The sequence below is a fragment of the Theropithecus gelada genome, chromosome 1, assembly GCF_003255815.1.
Source record: "Theropithecus gelada isolate Dixy chromosome 1, Tgel_1.0, whole genome shotgun sequence".
Classification (NCBI taxonomy): Eukaryota; Metazoa; Chordata; class Mammalia; order Primates; family Cercopithecidae; genus Theropithecus; species Theropithecus gelada.
Genome location: NC_037668.1, coordinates 84,463,256 through 84,480,827, shown reverse-complemented (window position 1 = coordinate 84,480,827; position 17,572 = coordinate 84,463,256). Strand labels below are relative to the sequence as shown.

The 17,572-nt window shown below is 42.1% G+C and overlaps 1 protein-coding gene across 2 annotated transcripts in view; it reads left to right on the top strand.

Annotated features, from left to right (window-relative positions):
• Nucleotides 1-17,572, top strand: part of PLPP3 (phospholipid phosphatase 3) — a 148,537-nt gene that overhangs the window by 85,264 nt on the left and 45,701 nt on the right. The window lies entirely within an intron of this gene.

The following is a 17,572-nucleotide window of genomic DNA, read 5'->3' as shown; positions in this document are numbered from 1 at the left end:
TTATACATGTATCAGTTGGCTACTATACGCCAGGTTGATATAGCTATGAAGTTAAAAGATACGATTCTACCAATTCCGATTCAGCTCAAAGAACTCAAAATCTAGTTGATCAAATCTGGAGGATTGAAATAAAGGAGACAAACTTTCTTTCTCTTGCTTTCTTTTCCTTTCCTTTCCTTTCTTTTCCTTTCCTTTCCTTTCTTTTCCTTTCCTTTTTCTTTTGAGAAGAAGTCTCGCTTTTTCACCAGGCTGGAGTGCAGTGGCGTGACCTTGGCTCACTGCAGCCTCCGCCTCCCCGGGTTCAAGCGATTCTCCTGCCTCAGCCTCCCGAGTACCTGGGATTACAGGTGCCTACCACCACGCCCAGCTAATTTTTGTATTTTTAGTAGAGACGGAGTTTCACCATGTTGGCCAGGATGGTCTTGATCTCTTGACCACGTGATCCGCCCGCCTCAGCCTCCCAAAGTGTTGGGATTACAGGTATGAGCCACTGCGCCCAGCCTCTTTCTTCTCTTCCCCTCCCTCCCTCCTTTCCTTCCTTCCTTCCTCTCTCTCTCTCTCTCCCCCTTTCTTTCTTTCTTTCTTTCTCTCTTCGCTCCCCTCCCCCCCCCTCCCCTTCCCTCCTGTCCCCTCCCCTATTCTACCCTCCCCTTCTCTCCCCTCCCCTCCCCTCCACTCTTTTTCTTTCTTCTCTCACTATGTTGGCCCATCTGGCATCAAACTCTTGACCTCAAGCAATCTATCCACCTCAGCCTCCCAAAGTGCTGGGATTATAAGCGTGAGCCACTGCACCTGCCTGCCCAGGGACAGTCCTTCTTGATAAATACTTTACACTACATTCACCTATACTGACGCTCCCTGAACCACCCAGACCAGTTTTTAAATTCGGCCTTCCCTGAAGTGAAACTTTTTTTTTTTCTTTTGAGACAGAGTCTCAAAAACCCAAGTCATTTTTGACACTAGCATAAAAATGTTGCTTTTTTTCTAAAGGTAAATTCATTTATCATTATTGATGCTTTAAACTATACCACCTAGGATTTGGAAAAGACAGGGAACATCACCCATAATCTACCACAAATACTATTGCCATCTTGGCATATTTCTTTTTACTCATGTTGATTTTCTTTCAGTTATTTAGGTGTATATACGTATGATCTTCTATGTTGCTAATAGTGTTCATAATTAAAATTGTTTTATCATTACTTGATCAAGGACCCTTTAACATCATTCAGAATTAAGTATTCCTGTATCTTTGTGTAATCTCACCTCTATATGTATCTCTGTGGCCAAATTCCCTCATTTTATAGGGACACCAGTCATATGGGGTTAGCCTGCCCTAATGGCCTCATTTTAACTTGATTACCTCTATAAAGACCCTATCTCCAAATAAGTTTGTACTCTGAGGTGCTGGGGGTTACCATTTCAACATGAATTTGGTGGGAGAGGGCACAATTTACCTTTAAACTTAACTCTTCTCTCTGCCCCTCAAATTATATGTGAGGAAATTGAAGCCCAAGCCAAGTAGTTTGATTTGAATTTAGGCCTAACTCTAAAATGGTGCATTTTCATCACATCCTGTTTCCTACTCATGAATAGAAAATACTGTGAACCAAGGGGAAAAAAATGTCTTCCTTGATCTGAATTTGATTAGTGTGAGACTGTTTGATGGTTATTAACTGCTAAATTTAAGTAAGTTTGGCCAGTTGAAGCCTACATCATCATGTTATTTAAAAAGCAGGTTAGGCAAACCCACTAGACTTACCTAAAACTTTTTATTGAATTTGAAGTATGTGGCTCACACCTGTAATCCCCAGTGATTTGGGAGACTGAGGCAGGAGGTTTGCTTGAGCTTAGGAGTTTAAGATCAGCCTTGGCAACATAGCGAGACCTTGTTTCTACAAAAAATTAAAAAATTAGCCAAGCATGATGGCCCTTGTTAAGCATGTTTCACAAATTGTTTCATTCAGGGACACAGTGACCTAGAGGCTAACTGGCATGCCAATAAATCCCTGGTAATTGGACCACATTCCATAGTAAAAGTAGCTAGTATTGGATACTTATCATTGATTTTTCTCTTGTTTCTTCATCTTGGGTTTTTGGGTGTTTTTTGTTGTCGTTGTTTGTTTTTGGTAGTTTTTTTTGTTTGTTTGTTTTTTGGGTTTTTTAGTGTTTGGCCTTCCTTCTCCTGCATAAGTGATTATGGCAAATTGCACACACACCCTAATAGACACTAGGGAAGGCCAGAACCAGTATAACAATAACGAGCTAATGTAACCAGCCAGCCCATGGTCCTTATGGTGTCCATGTGCACAGGACAGATAAAAGCCCCCCGGGAAGTTGCTAATCAGGAGGGATTGGATGGGGCCAGTTCAGCTGCTTCCATGATGGAGGAGTGGAAATGGCAACAGCATTGGTTTCAGCCCTGAGATTGAAGCCTGTGAGTGGTGTTCCTTGGAATTGTGCAGGGCATGGTCACCTCTGTCCCTTTTCACTAAGTATCATTTGGCAAATTACAACTCCTTTTCTTAATTTCCTCACAGGAATACAAAATAGCATTTGGACTGTGATCACCACATATACCCCATTGCTCCTAAGTCTGTGCTCTGTTCATTGTAGGTGCTTCATAAATATTTACTGGGAAAAAAATGAATGAAGGGAGAGTGAAAAATACTGTGGAACAGAGATAGGGATTGACTATGAGTGTGAAGTGAACTTGGGAAGTTCCAGGACACATTTTATTTAAACCAGTGTGGAGTGCTAAGAAAATCCCCAGTATTTTCCTTTAGCTGGAAATAATGGAACATTGAAAAGACATTGGTATCCTTAAAACTCTACATAGCCTGTTGCCCTTGCCTGCTTTAAAGGGAGGGAAATACTCTTACACAGAGACAAAGAGCTACCCTAGTCATCTTTCTTTATTCTGATGTATTTTGTAGAGAAGACCATGAATAATAACAATACTTTGCTTGGGTTGAGTACACTTTACATATGGCGCTGTATTTCTAAACTTCACAGTAACCCGTCAAGATTGGTTCTGGCCCGTTTTACAGATGCCCTAGAGAGGTTAGCAGCCTGCTTAATGTCACAGGACTAAAAAGAGGTAGATCTAAGCTCTAAGCTTTAAACACAAATCTATTTGGCCCCAAAGCCTGTGCTTTTTCTGCTATCCATATTCTCAATCACCCACTCGAGTCTCAAAAAAAAAGCCAAAGTGGGGGGAGAAAGCCAAAGGCTTGGCGACTTTCATAATACATGGTCAATATGTAAAATAAATAATGGATCTCTTTATGGGCCAAGACAGCGCTTGTCTCTTTCCTTCTTACGGAAGGCACACCATTCCATATTCATAAGAGTAACATTTACTGGCATTTTCTGTGTGCCAGGCATTGTATGAACCTTCTTTGCACACTCTATTTCATTCCTCCCACATCACTGTGAGAGGTTAATCGACTTGTTTTAGGTTAAAATTAGGACCCAAGTGTATCTGACGCCAAAATCCACATACACAGCTGTATATGTGCTACTGTTTGCCATTGTATGTCAGTTGCCGGCGGATAGATTGCCCTCCTCTTGCTATTTAGTTCGAATTTAGTCTTAGGTGTGGTTCTGAATATATGTGTTAAGATAACCTGAGGGAGTCTATGTAGGGAAACTCCAGCAATGAGTTTCAGAAAGGTGTTTAAAGGAAAGAGGCAACCAGTCCCAGATGCTCTTGGAGAGCAGGCAGTGTTTATTTGAGCTGTGCTGTCCAGGACCTGGTGTGCTGTCATGGCTGTGAGAGGCCTTAATGCATCTTACTCAGGAAGGATGGGATGTGTCTCAAAGTGCAGAAGGCTTTTCCTTGGGAAGGTGGTTGGTCACACCTGGGTTAGCAAGAGCCAGCTAACTAAAGCACTTCCATACCCCAGTTTATCTTTCACATGGCTGGCCAGCAGGGTGTGCTTTCTAAAACACAGCCTTGCCATGCCACTCCCTTCCCCACACATAGTCATATTTTGAGTCCCTGCTGGGATATCCAGGACTGTGGAGAGGATAGATATTAAACCCTGGCCCTGCAGCTTGGAAATCAGTCTTGTTTGAAAGCCACACACGAATCGTATTTTTAGGGCTGATTAGAGGTTATTTAGACCAGCATTTCTTAGAGAATGCTCTGAAGAACCCAAGTTCTTCTGGGTTGCACATCTCCCTGGTAAAACGTAACAGTAAACTCTGATGAAGGCCCTAGGGTGAAAGGTCCATGTTGAATTTGCTTTGGGACATGACCAGCGAGTCCAGCCTCTTTTCTTTAATAGAGGCTCAGCGACGAAAAGGGACTTTCTTCTTTCACAGAAGAATCCAACCTCGAGCTCCTGACACCCCCAGCCCAGGACTTTTTCTGCTGCACAGAGGGCCTCTGCATTTTACTCCCCTCTTCCAGTTTTTGTCTTTAGGCAGTCCTGAGGCACATGTTTTCTCCTGTATCTTGAAGCCGTATGTTTCTCAGGCTTTTCTCCTTTTCTAAGATAGGCTGCTGAGATTTAGCATCTGAAATCATCCTGTTTCTTTCTTAAAGTTGTCCCGGGAAAGATATTGGAAAGCTAAGTTCCCAACTAGGCTGATGAGAAAGGGAGAGGAGAACTGCAGGTTTGAGTCCTCACAGGGTCCCTGTAGAGGAAAGATCAATTTTTCTATGAGAACCAGGAGCTCTCTGAGGGCAGAAACCCTGTTTCACTCATCTCAGTATTTCCCACTCCTGGAACACGATAAGGTGCTCAGTAAACATTGTATATTCAGCGTGGTTTAAAATTGTGTTGACTTGGTATATGCATATATAAATTGCATGTTATGTAAATTATATATCAATTTTTTTAAAGCCCTTTTATTTAAAAATGAAACTTTTAAGTGTTAGAGTAGTGATTCCCAAATCACCTTGGGATAAAGTCACTTGGAGGTCTTATTAAAAATCAGAATTCTCATGCCCTTCCCCTGAAATTCTGGTCAAGTAGGTCTGGGCAGGGCCTGGAATCAATCTATCTGTCTATCTTTCTTTCTTTCTTTTTTTTTTTTTTTCATAAGTGCCTCTGATGGTGAATGGCTAAATCTGAAAATCACTGTCCAGAGGATAAACTTGTTCGATCCCCAATTTTACATTCAGGAGGCAGACATGAAAATATGCCTTAACCTTCAGGTCTGGGACCTTAAAACAAACAAACAAAAACCGGTGTGCATAGGAATATAGAAAGAACATATCCGGAACAGTCAGCCAGTAATACCTTGTGTCAGATGCGAGGGGCTATGGAGAGAAATGATTTGCAAGCCTAATTAGACCTGCTCCCCAGTTCTCAAACCTGCAGCTCTAAGCCTTCTGCTAATTGGCAGTCCCTTAATAGATTAGGACTTGGCATCGGGTTTGCATGTTATTATAAACCACACACAGAAAAACCCAGTGGCTGAGGAACTCCTGCCAAACCCCGGCCTGGGTTTTGTGAGGCTTTTGAAGTGCACTGGTCTTTCAGTATTTTGTATAGTCAGTGCACTGAAAGGCATCAAACCATTTCTTTGGATAGGATTTGTGAAGGGCAAGTTTGTTGAATAATTAATTCCCCAAGACCCATTCTGTCATCTTGATGGACAAGTAGGAGCTCACATATGCCATTTGCTCTCAGCAGTACTTGGGGTATGATAGGAGAGATTGTTTCTCACGGATCCTGTCCCATTCCCAGGCATCTTCTCCTTCCCCTTCGTGCCTTGAGTGGGAAGGGGAGGAGGAAACATGCCTGTGCACCTGTTCCGAGGCAGGCTGCTTACCACGCCATCTCTTCTGCCATCCTCATGTCAGCCCTTCTAGACTGCAGGACCTGTCTTGAAGACAAGCAAACTAAGGTCCTGAGAATTCACTAATCAAGTGTCACACCGCCACGACTTGGCAGAGGTGGAAGGGAGGGACTTGTATCTAGGTCTGCTAATTGCACACCACCACCAAACCCGGAAAGCCATTTTTGATTTCTCTGGTGTTCGGTTGATATGGGCTGTGAAATGGTTTTCTGCAGTTCACGTTGTGCACAGGGATACCTGTGTATATCTGTGGATAATATATATATATACTGTAAATGCTTTCCTCCCCCTCACATTAATATTATAGAGTTTCCATTTTGAGGTGAGGCTACCCACGACAGAGTGCAACATTGTGCAGTAGGACAGGGAGGGAGGGTGAAGAGCAGGGCTTTGCCAGAGCACGCAAAGGCCTATGGGTTCCCAAAGCCACAGTCAAGTATTCCTCAGGCCTTTGAACAATTCCGGGGGCCTTGCTCTCCCCTCTTGTCCTTTCAATTAGATTCCAGTTGGGGATTCTTCCACTTCTTTTCAAGGCCACTTCTACAAATGGGGAACTGTCGTGGAAGCTGATATTTCCATGAAAACCTTCCATTTCTCAGGCAAACATACCAGGCAGCTCTCATGGCAATACCATGGTGAAGGGGAATAATGTTATTTGGCATTTCGCCGTTTAAAAAAGTGTATGTGTGGGGGTGGGTGGGAGGAGGAGGATGGGCAGAGAGAACAGTGGGGGCTTTGTAATTTACTGCAATAGAGGGGTCAGGTGGGCAGGGTTATGAGGGAAGGAGGGGCATAGAGAAGGCCTGAACCCCCCTTGGGCTTCGCAACCCTCTTCCTCCCCTCTGCCTGATTCACACATTTTGAGAGGTTGTAAAGGGGAAGCTGGGGAGTTTTGATGTTTTGATTTGGAAGAGGGACTCTAGACATTCTGTCCCTCTGAGAGAAGCTGGCTCCTTGCTGCTTTGCAAGGATTAAGGGCCTGGCTTCCAGAACCATTGAAGAAACATCCCAGGAACTACCCTTTTCTCTCAACAGCTGAAAAATGCATTACCCAGCAGTGGCTTCCTGGAGCGTTCTGGCAAAAGAGCCTCCCTCTGGAACAATAGGGTTCCTATAGCAAACCACCTAGGAGTTGTTTACTGTAGCCAGTTCTCCCAGTGTATCCGAATGCCTTACATTTTGTTATTCCCATTCTGGTGGGGGAAGGGGCAGCGCTGCAGGAGCAACTGAGGATGGTCCCAGAGTACCTGGATTTCTGTTTACAGGAAGCAGCTGCCCAGTTTGTGAGTGGCTCCCCTCCTTAGCGCCAGTGAAAAGCACCTAAAGATAGAATATCTGGTGGCTTCACAGTTCCATGGAAAGTCAGCCAGACCCAGCGTCCTTTTCTGGACTACTTCTCTGTGGCTTTATCACTGTTCTTCATTTCCAGTCTTTGTAAAATCAAGCTCATACTCCTTCCCCGGAAAGGATCATTGGGCAGGATAAGGGAGGTGCAGCAATAAAGTGACCAGGAAAGTGTCTAGCGGTAGCTAATGTTAATCCCCACCTCTCTCTAAGCCACCACCCATTTTTGCTGATGCCTACTACTTCGACAGAGCCAAGAGCTGCCAAACATTCGTTCAATTTTTATCTGAAGGTCTGCAGATTTTGGGGTGTTTTCTGGAGCTGTTCTTTATAAATGAGCATCTTTGAAGTCCAGAGGTCTCTGCTCAGCCAGTCTGCCTTCACAAACGTAAAAGAAAGTTGTGTGCTCCTCAGTTACCCCAGCTGGGGTAAAGGTAGGTGGTGAAGGCCCTTCATCATGTAAAGATGCCATGGAAATGAAACCTTCTTGCTTACAAAATACTCTGCACTCCTTAGATAAAGATGAAAATTCTTAAAATTAGAAAGGTCCACAAGACACCTGGGAAAACCACCCCTTTCATTTTGCACATGAAGAAAATGAACCCCAGGGAGCAGACGAGGAAGTGTGATCCTGTGATCACACTGGTAGTTGGTGGCAGAGCTAAGACTGATGGTGGTAATAACATTAAGTTATTACTTAATCCCAGACTTGCTTGTGCAGTCTTACTGATATCAGACATGTCTTCATTGAACCAATAACTAGTGTTGACTTACTTTCCCTGATCCAGCTTGGACCACTTGAGGCTTCCATTACCCAGTAGGCAAAAAGAACGGCCACGCAGAGCAGGATGACTCCAGTGGATTTCAATTTGTTTCATTTTACAACAATCCTAGTGATGATTAAAATAGACACCTTTTTTCCCCAAGTAAGAAAATTCTTCTGGATTTAACAACATTAACATCTTTCACTGCCAGTTCGCTTCCTTTTTAGCAAGCATCTTTTCAGCATCTATTATTTAAGGAACTAGACGGGCTCCCTCAAAGTACTTTTCTATTTTTTTTCCTTAGCATTAAAGGTTGGAAGAGCTGAACAAAGCAGCAGTTTTATCAGCTTCTTGGAAAGAAAACCTTCTCAGTTCTGGATTTTTTTTTTTTTTTTTTTTTTTTTGGTATAGCCTTAAATTGGCTATACCAATTGGCATGCAAATGACATGGCATTCAAATGACAACAAGGAGTATTTCAAATTCATTTACTGGATTAGTCAGTAAATAGGTATTGCATGCCAGCTGGTCATGTGCTGAGGGCGTCCTCAGTGCTCTCACTTTAGTAATGCCCCTGTGGAAGTTCTTGTCGCATTGCTGGTGGGTGGTTGTTCCCAGAGCATGCATCTTTAGGGGGGCAGAGACCACATCTTATTAACTTCTGTAGCTCATAATTCTCCCAGTGAGGAGTTTCCCCCTTCAAAGGAGGAATTTTCTCCCTCATTTTCCTGCCACCCATTGCCATTTGGAAAACTCAGTGGGCCGTGGAGAAGCCTTAGATCTCTGGGAAAAGAAGTCTGAGTTGTACTTCAGTTGGGTATTTTGTAATGCCATTTACTCCCTGGATACTTCTAAAATGAAAATGTAGCCTGTAAGGACAGCACATAGAGAGGAAATCAACTACAAATTAAAAAGTGATTAGTGAGTGTTTAGGCAGAAGGTCAAAGGGATTAGTTTGGACTTCAAACTTTTCAGCTTTCAAGGTTTGTATTCAGTTACAAAATTACATCCCTGAATTATTTGTGCAGGTGGCAGCTGTCAGATTTGAAGAAAGTTTCTGTGTTTTACAAAAGGAACATTGACAGGACCGGGAATGGGGAGTGTGCTCCCAGGGTGAGGGTTGTCCTATCCACAGCACCCTGGAACGGCTCCAGTCTTGCTCAGTGCAAGTGACAGTCCTCGTCTGAGCTGACATAGCCCTGTCCAGGTTACCCCAACCACCTTAGTGGGGAAACCAGTCAAGCCAGTTGATTGGCATCATGTAAACAGCTTGATAGTAGATTTTCAGGACCGGGAAGGAAGAGAACTAATCTTTGTTAAATTTACCTGCCTTCTGATATTTCATCCTCACAGCTTTTCAAAGTGGATATTGGCATCCTCTTTTTATAGTTGAGGCTCAGAGAAATGAGGCAATTTGCTGAAGATCACATAGAGCGTCAGTGGCAAAACTGGTTTTCAAACCCAGGGCTGAGTTGCTTTCTTGAGATCTTTGCTCTTCCTTACTTGGAGCTTTCTTTAGGGCAGAAATTCCCAAGAGGATCCCAGCAAATGGGGTAGGGGTGTGCTGGAATGGATCCCTTCGCCCTTGGGCAGCTGGGCCGGGTAGGGCATGGCAGCTGAATCACTGAGCAGCAGTCTGCTCAGCTTGCCTAGGAGTGTCCTGTAGAGTATTTTCTAATATTATCATTATGTGGAAAAGGCTGGAAACTGAAGGTAAGTGTCTTATTCTTAGCCATCCGGCCTAACCACCCATCTGAGACTTGAAGCTGGTTAGGTTCCCTGTAAATAATTCCTCATGGAATTGTCTACTCTTTATTAGGGTATGGGATGTTGTGCTGTTTTGGGGGATTGCATTAAAAAACAGGATTTGGGATGTGGGAGACATTAGGTTAAAATTTAGAAAGTAGGGAGAAAACGATCCACAAGTCCTAGAGTGTATTTGGTAGGGAGCCAGGTCTTCCAGATTTTGGTTTGTTTCCTATACATTTATTCAATACACATTTGTTGAACTCTCACTATATGCCAGGAATCTTTCCTTGTTTCAGGGACACAGAGATGAATAACATAAACCCTTTTCTGAGGATCTTAGCTAGTGCAGGAGATCTATGGGACAGGAATAATTACAATGTTAGACAGTGGGAGCCCTCAACCTTCCCAGCTATTAAATGAAAATAAATGACATTAAGATCTCTTACAGTTGTAAACTTTCATCAGGATATTACTGATATGTGCCTAGCTCCATTTTAGTAAGATTTATGATGCCAACAAATATCGGATGGGCTTTAATTTTTAACACCCTTCTCACCTTGCTTTTATTTTTTATTCTTTAGAATTAGTGGGCTTCTATCAGAAGATTGTTTTTGTTTTGATTTTAGATAGCTATTGCTTTTAAAAACACAACTCTCTGATAGTCCCATTTAGTATCACATAGAGAGCTATAAGTTGGGTCCACTGTATCTTCTGAAGGGTAACCATGCAATTTATTAAGATAAGCTGTTTACCTGACCAGTAAGGTAGGTGTTCATTTTGACCTAACCACCAGCCTCATGGAGTCAACTTGCTAAGGGCTTTCTAGTTCAGCAAGACTTTGTTTCAAATGCCTGTTCATTTTACTGTATGACCTTCGGCAAGTTACTTAGCTTCTAAGCCTCGGTTTCCCCATAACTAAAATGCAAAAATGAACTGCCTTGCCCTGACTTGACATGGTCTTTGGGTTTATAATTGAAAACATAGATAGGAGGCTCAGTCTTGGTTAAGATTAAGACATACACATAAATCCATACACACGTATAACCATACACACATATATACACATGTCTAATGTGGCCATTACTTACTATGGGAGATGGTACGGAATCAAGAGTTATTTCTGTTTTCATAGGTTTATCCAAGAGTCATTAACCAAGGACTCTTACTCTCTACAGCAAGGATAAAGTCAAATGTTTACAAAGCCAGGCAATTAAACATGAATGACTAAAGTAGACCAGGTATAAGAAAATTGACAGCGCAAGCTCAATGAGAATGGCAACCCACAGGCAGCCTGCGTGTCAGGGAGACAGTGAGGAGTGGGTGGCTCCTGGAGGATATGTATATGTTGCATGCAGGAAGGCAGCCGCTGTTACTACTGCCTGCATTACCACACACTTTAGAGCTGGTTTAAGAAGCTGGGAATCTGGATGTTATCTGCCTGTTATTAAATGTTAACAACTAATTTAAAACATTTTAAACCCTGGGTGGGAACAAACGGAACATCTCTACAGGCCAGATTTGTCCGTGGGCTGCCAGCTTGTGACCTTTGACCTAGATCATGGGCCATGTAGCTCGGTGGTGTACCTGGAGTGCCCGTGGATTGCTCACCAGGGTGATTTTGTTCTTGCAAGGCCTCCCAAAATGCTCACCTCTTCGCTTTTGGCACTGCGTCTGGCTCCAGTCTTGCCTTTTGACTATCTCGGACTTTGGCTATCCCTGGTGTCCGATGTCCTGCCAATCCACAGGTTGTTTATTCTGCCACGTGGACGGGGTGTTTTGTGTACATCTGGGTAGCATGGCTTGGGTGGGAGTGCACATGCTGAAGAATGAAGGTTTAACTGCTGGAAAAATAAAAATAAATGTATTTTTCTCAACCTTATTATAGACTTGCCTCCCATACAGCCTCATGTGATCTTTTGAGAATATATGGCAGGGTTCCCACTGTGATATTTCTTCCCTATGTCAGGGTGCTGGCTCTTGCTAACCACTGTTGAAGCCCCATTTGTCTACCCAATCCCAAGAAGTCCCTGGAATTATAGGACTTCATGAGCATGCTTTTCCCTGGAGATTAGATTGCGTATGGGAAGTGGCTGGTGGACTCATGGCTACTTGCATGAGTTTCAGACAGAAATCTGGTCACATTTTACCCGCATGTAAAAGCTTTTGGTGACTCCCTGTCACATATAAGAGCAAGAACTAACATATTTTATAAACTACATCTTAGTCCTCCTAATCAACTCTTTACATTGGGAATTAATGTGCCAAGTCTTATTGTACAGTGATAAAAATAAAGTTCACAGAGTTAAGGTCATACCGCAAGCATGTCAGTTGATAGGAATGGAATATGAAATCTTGTCTGCCTGACTCCAAAGATCATGATTAAATTGGAAAAAATAAAGAAGCAATTAATGCTGTTAGAGTGGGTTACATGGCTAAGTAAATCCTTTGTGGGTGAGATATTTAAGTCTTGAAGGATAAATAGGAGTTGTTTTAATTCAGATGTTAAAGACATTACTTCATGGAGTTGTTAGGAAGATCAAATGTGATGGTTTATGTAAGAACTCAGAAATACTTTGCATGGATGGAACTATTGCTGTGTCTTAACTCTGGGCAGCCATGTTGCAAATGAACACCTTTGGGTCATAAGGGAAGCTTATGAGGCAGAGAGAGAGTGGCTGGATCTGTATGGTTCTATCTTAACATCTAAAGAGGAGCCTTGGTTTCTGCCCTTGTCCAAGGCCAACATACACTTTCAAGAGTTTCGTAGCTGACTTTCTAGGTTGCTAATATGTGCATAGACATAGTTCATGTGTACTTAGCAATAAAGGCTAACTGGTCCCATCTCTGAATGAATTCTAGAGCCAGACTGTTCTATTACATATCTTGTTTATGCCTCTTCTCCTCAGAGTGGATACTGAAACAAATTACAATCTCTCTGACCCTCGATCTTTTGTCTATATCCTAATAATTAATTTAGAAAATTGTTTTGAGAATTAATTGATGTATCCAAAGCTCCTGGCACATAGTAGGTGCCCAATAAATAGATACTTACTGTCATCCTTATTTAAAGAGGGATCAAAAAGAAGGAGGTCTTGGGAAGTGACTCAGCTTTACCTGGGATAAAAGGATTATGAGTCCTGTTTGCTCTGGTAGTTGTGTTTCACTAGAAATAAAGCACCTCATTTGTGAAATATATAATGATGACAAAAAGAGGTTTGGAGCTCTTTCAGTTAAAGATATGAACCATGAGTTGCTGGTCAGTTTGTTTTATTTGCAGATGAATGTAGCAACCCTTTAAAAATCCAACTGAAAGGGCCAAAACAGCCAGAGCTGGGGGTTTTAAGGAGGCTGATGTTAATTATTTTTACAAACAAAATGTTTTCACTGTAAGCACTTTCAAATAAGAAAGGACATCCAAAGTTCTTTTCAACACCCATGGTTAAACTAAAACAGGTTTCTCTTTGTCATGGAAGCTGAGACTTTCAGAAGGCAGGGAACTCAAAAGGACTGCAGTATTTTACTCACCTTTGTTTTCCCCAGCACCTAACACAGTACCCAGTACTTAGGAAAGAGCCATACTTGTGTGTTGAGTTGGACTAAAGACCTTGATTTGGGGTCAGGAAACCCGAGCACTAGGACTAGATCTGCCACTGGTTTCTTCATTTCTACCACGTAGTTGCTTTTGGTTCCAACAGTCTTCTTTTTGTGGAGAAAGGGCCTGAACTTTCCAGTACTGAAGAATGAGCAGTTGCCAAGGAAGACCTCCAGACCCAGAATATTGCGTGTTCACACCAGCCAACAGCAAGTGTTTTTCATGGCAGCCTGTTTCAAAGGTAGAAAAATGCCTTCATAGTAAACTTAGTTTTGTCTCATCTGGATTGTGTCCAGTCTAAAAATCTGGACAAATATCGTAAACCAAAGAAAGTCTGCACACTTCTAAGACCAGTAGCAATTAATTACTTTAAAAAGAAGCCCTGTCACTTACAAGCAATGTAAATATTTGTATTTTGAACCTCTAAGTAATAGTTGTGTTGACCATTCTGGCCTTAAGTGATTTAAAAAAATCAGTGAGTGATATTTTAACAGGGAATATGTTTATAAAGAAAGGGAGGGTCAGGTCATAGAGTAAGAAAATATGAGCCAAAAGACAGACAGATGTGGGTTCGAAACCCAGTGACCAATTTACTCACTTGGGGACCTTGTACCAGTTACGAAACTTCTGGCCTCAGTTTTCTGTTGAGTATAAATGAAAATAATAACCCACAACATTTCATAGCTATTGTGGATATTAAGTTAATTAATTCCTCAACTCTAAACTCCTTCAAGGTCCAGGGTCTCCAGTCTATATTTTGAATAGCTGGTCCAAATTGGGACCATTGCTAGCTCTGCCTTTTAGGTGGACTGATGAACATTTCTGATCCTCAGTTTTTCCATTTGTAAGATGGGTAGAACAGTGCCTACTCATAACTCTATACTGTAAGTAAGATGTACAGAGTTCTTTTTTTTTTTTTTTTTTTTTGAGACAAGGTCTGGCTCTGTCACTCAGGCTGGAGTGCAGTGGCATGATCTTGGCTTACTGCAACCTCCGCCTTCTGGGCTTAGGTTATCCTCTTACTTCCTGAGTAGCTGGGACTACAGGCAGGTACCACCACACTCAGCTAAGTTTTGTATTTTTGGTAGAGACGGAGTTTCATCATGTTGCCAAGGCTGGTCTCGAACTTATGAGCTCAAGCAATGCAACTGCCTCAGCCTCCCAAAGGGCTAGGATTACAGAAATGAGCCACCGCAGCTGGCCTTGTCACAGAGTTCTAATAGCTGCCCGATTTGAGTAATTATGCTATACCAGATGCCTACTTTTGTGCAACCAGTATTATTTTGTGGGTAGACGTGTAGGCTTTCTGCAGATGTTAGTTTAATTATTATTCTCGCAGATCCTGGACTTCATGTATTTTATAATGACTATAGATTGTTTCGAGTGGAAAATTGAACAACTCTGGAAAAGGACATGAAGGACTTGGTATGTAGGAGACATGAAAGTGCCTTCCTGGTGCTCTGATTTTGATCAGGCAAAAATGCAAAGATTCCTTCCTCACTCTTCCCCTCATTCTCTTCTTAGCCTCACCAAGGGCTTTCTGAAAAGCACTTTGTGAGAAGGAGGCTGTGTTTAATTTTGTGCAAAGGTGAACTGTGGCTGCAGGGAGCAGGGCTTTGGGGCCAGGTCACTTGGGTAACGCTTCCCACATGAGTTTATCAATGGGTGGGCCTCAAAACTTAGTCTGTGTTTTTTTACACTCCACCCCCAAACCACCCAACCTGCCCCAGTGTTAGTTTTTCAAAGCCAGAGAAGTTTCAAAGGCCTGAACCCAACACAGGGGCCTTTCTTCATGCTTTGATTTTATGCCCACTAAGTGTTTGTCAGTGAGTTCGTATTTCACCTCCTCTGCAACCTACACATCCCAAGAAATCCCCAGAGGTATAAGAAGTTAATTGATCCTTGATTAAAGGAAGGAGAAATGCTTGAGTCTGGGTCTCGGTCTGCACTCACTAGATATTTTTGTTTTGTTTTTTATTTTTGGTCATGCTTTGCAAAAATTTTGTAATGCACCTTTTATTACAAATAAATTTAAATTCCAGGCTATTGCCTTCAGAGTTTGATGAAATTAGTTACCTAACACATGTGTGATACACAGTGAAAGTTCAGTGAACTTGAGCCAGTGCCATTCCCTTGATTGTTCTGAACAGTGCCTTTTTCATGAGAGGCCATGAGATTTGCTGAGCTTCAGTTAATTTACTAATACTTATAGGTGCTTCCTTCTCTGAAGAGTGACTCACTTTATAGAAAGCACCCAAAATCAAGAGTCAGATCATTTGAAACCTGTTCAGCTCCATAACTTACTTGCAGAGTGACTGGTAAGTCACTTTAATCTCTTTGAACCTTAGGGTGGCTTAATGTATTAGTTTTTATGACTGTTTATCCTATTAGCCTTTGGACCACTTGAAGGTTGGAACTTAGCCTCTTTCATTTCATTGGCCCAGTCAATGCCTAGACCATGATAGGCAGCCAGGTCTGTCAGTCTACAATAGTTTATGTGGGGACCCTCAAGACAGTTTGGGCACATAATAACTGTTTAGTAAATGTTACCTATTATTATTCTCTGTGCTGTTTTCCCCTTTCTTTCCTTCATTCCCTTCATCTCTTCTAGCTCTATAGCAAACTTTAAAATTGTATTTGTTTAATACCATCAGTTTTGTAACTGGCAGTATTGAAATCCCTAAACTGCACTGATTTTTGTGTGTGTGTGTGTGTGATTGTACTTAGCCTGTGGACTCTAGAAACCCCTCCTACTATATAAGAGTTAACTGAAGTCTCCCACCCTCTGTTGGACACCTTGAAAGACTCTAGTAAAATGGTCTTTGTGTCCTTTGTACTCTATGCATATGTCAGTCATCACACTAGAAATAATTCAGTTTTCTTGCTTTTTTGACTGTCTTACAACACTGTGAACTCCTCCAGGGCAGGTACTATGATGTATTCACTTCCAGAATTCCAGCGTCTAGCACTGGGAAATTTCTCGAAGTGAAGTGATAAGGGACTATAGTGATTGGTAATAAAGATGGTGACGGTATTGGAAATAAAGATCGTTGGAGAAGAACAGCCTCTTCTCTGTGTCCTGGAAGGGCAAGGCACAGTGTTATATCTCTTAAGGACTAGTTGCCTAGTTGGGGGGATGTTTATGCTTTTCCCATCAACTGAAGGAAATCTGTGGTTACTCTCTCTTCCTGGATCAAAATCAAGATTTGACTGGCATCACCCTCAATAATACCACAAGTTTATAGGGGAGACAAAAAACAAAACAAAAACCATTGGGTTTTGTAAATGCCATTTCCATGCCTTTCAAGAAAATAAACAGAACATATTCAGCTCCAACTTCTTGTCTGTTTGTGGTCTTCATCCACATAATCAGAACTGGAAACCCTCCCCAAGCCATAGGCAAAGAAAGAGGAAAAAGTATTTGGACTGTTCTCAGTTTAAAAGTGGGCAAAGGACTGACCAGATTTTCTTCCCTTGCCTTCTCTGTGAGGCTTTCTTCCCCTGCCTTCTCTGTGAGGCTTTCTTCCCTTCTCTTTTTAACATTCATTGAGTGTCCTCAGTGTGCCCCGGACTCTATGCTGACATTACTCAGTGCTATTGCCTTGACTTTCTTCTCAACTGATTTTGATGATATGTGTCTTCCCCTACTGGATTGTAAGCTTCTTGAGGGCAGGGTCTGGGTCATCTTTGTATTCCTTGTAACTTAATATATGTAGTTAAGACTCAATAAATATTTGTTGAATGAATGAATGAATGGATGCTTTAATTTTTATATAATCCCAACCATGCTAAAGTTAGATTTCATTCTTCCCATTAAACAGATGAGAAAGGGCGTTTTGGAGACGTGAAATAACTTAAGTAGTAGGGAGCAGAGTCGAGATCATTAACCCAGTTCTGTCTAACTCCAAAACTCTTTTATATGTGTTTTATTGTCCATAGAAACATATGCTTTACAGGCCTATCATGTGAACACTATTAAATATAGAAGCTGGAGGCCTAAGAGTAGAGTGCAAATGTAGGGAACTTGGGGTCTGTTCCCTTCCTGAGTTTATTAGCAACACTTTGGCTCCTAGGCACCAGAGCGACTGCAGCTCAACTTTTAAATCTCAATATGTGGAACTTTAAAAGCAGACTATTAATAATATCATACTGCTGGCTTCTCAGCTACTTTTCATAGCCAACTTAGTTGCATTTCAAAATGTTTAGGCAGTGGCACGAAGATGGTTCAGCACCATATGGTATCTCTCCCCGGCCCCTAAACCCTAAAGATCATTTCTAAGCCAGAACATTTATCCACTGCCTTTCCCTGCC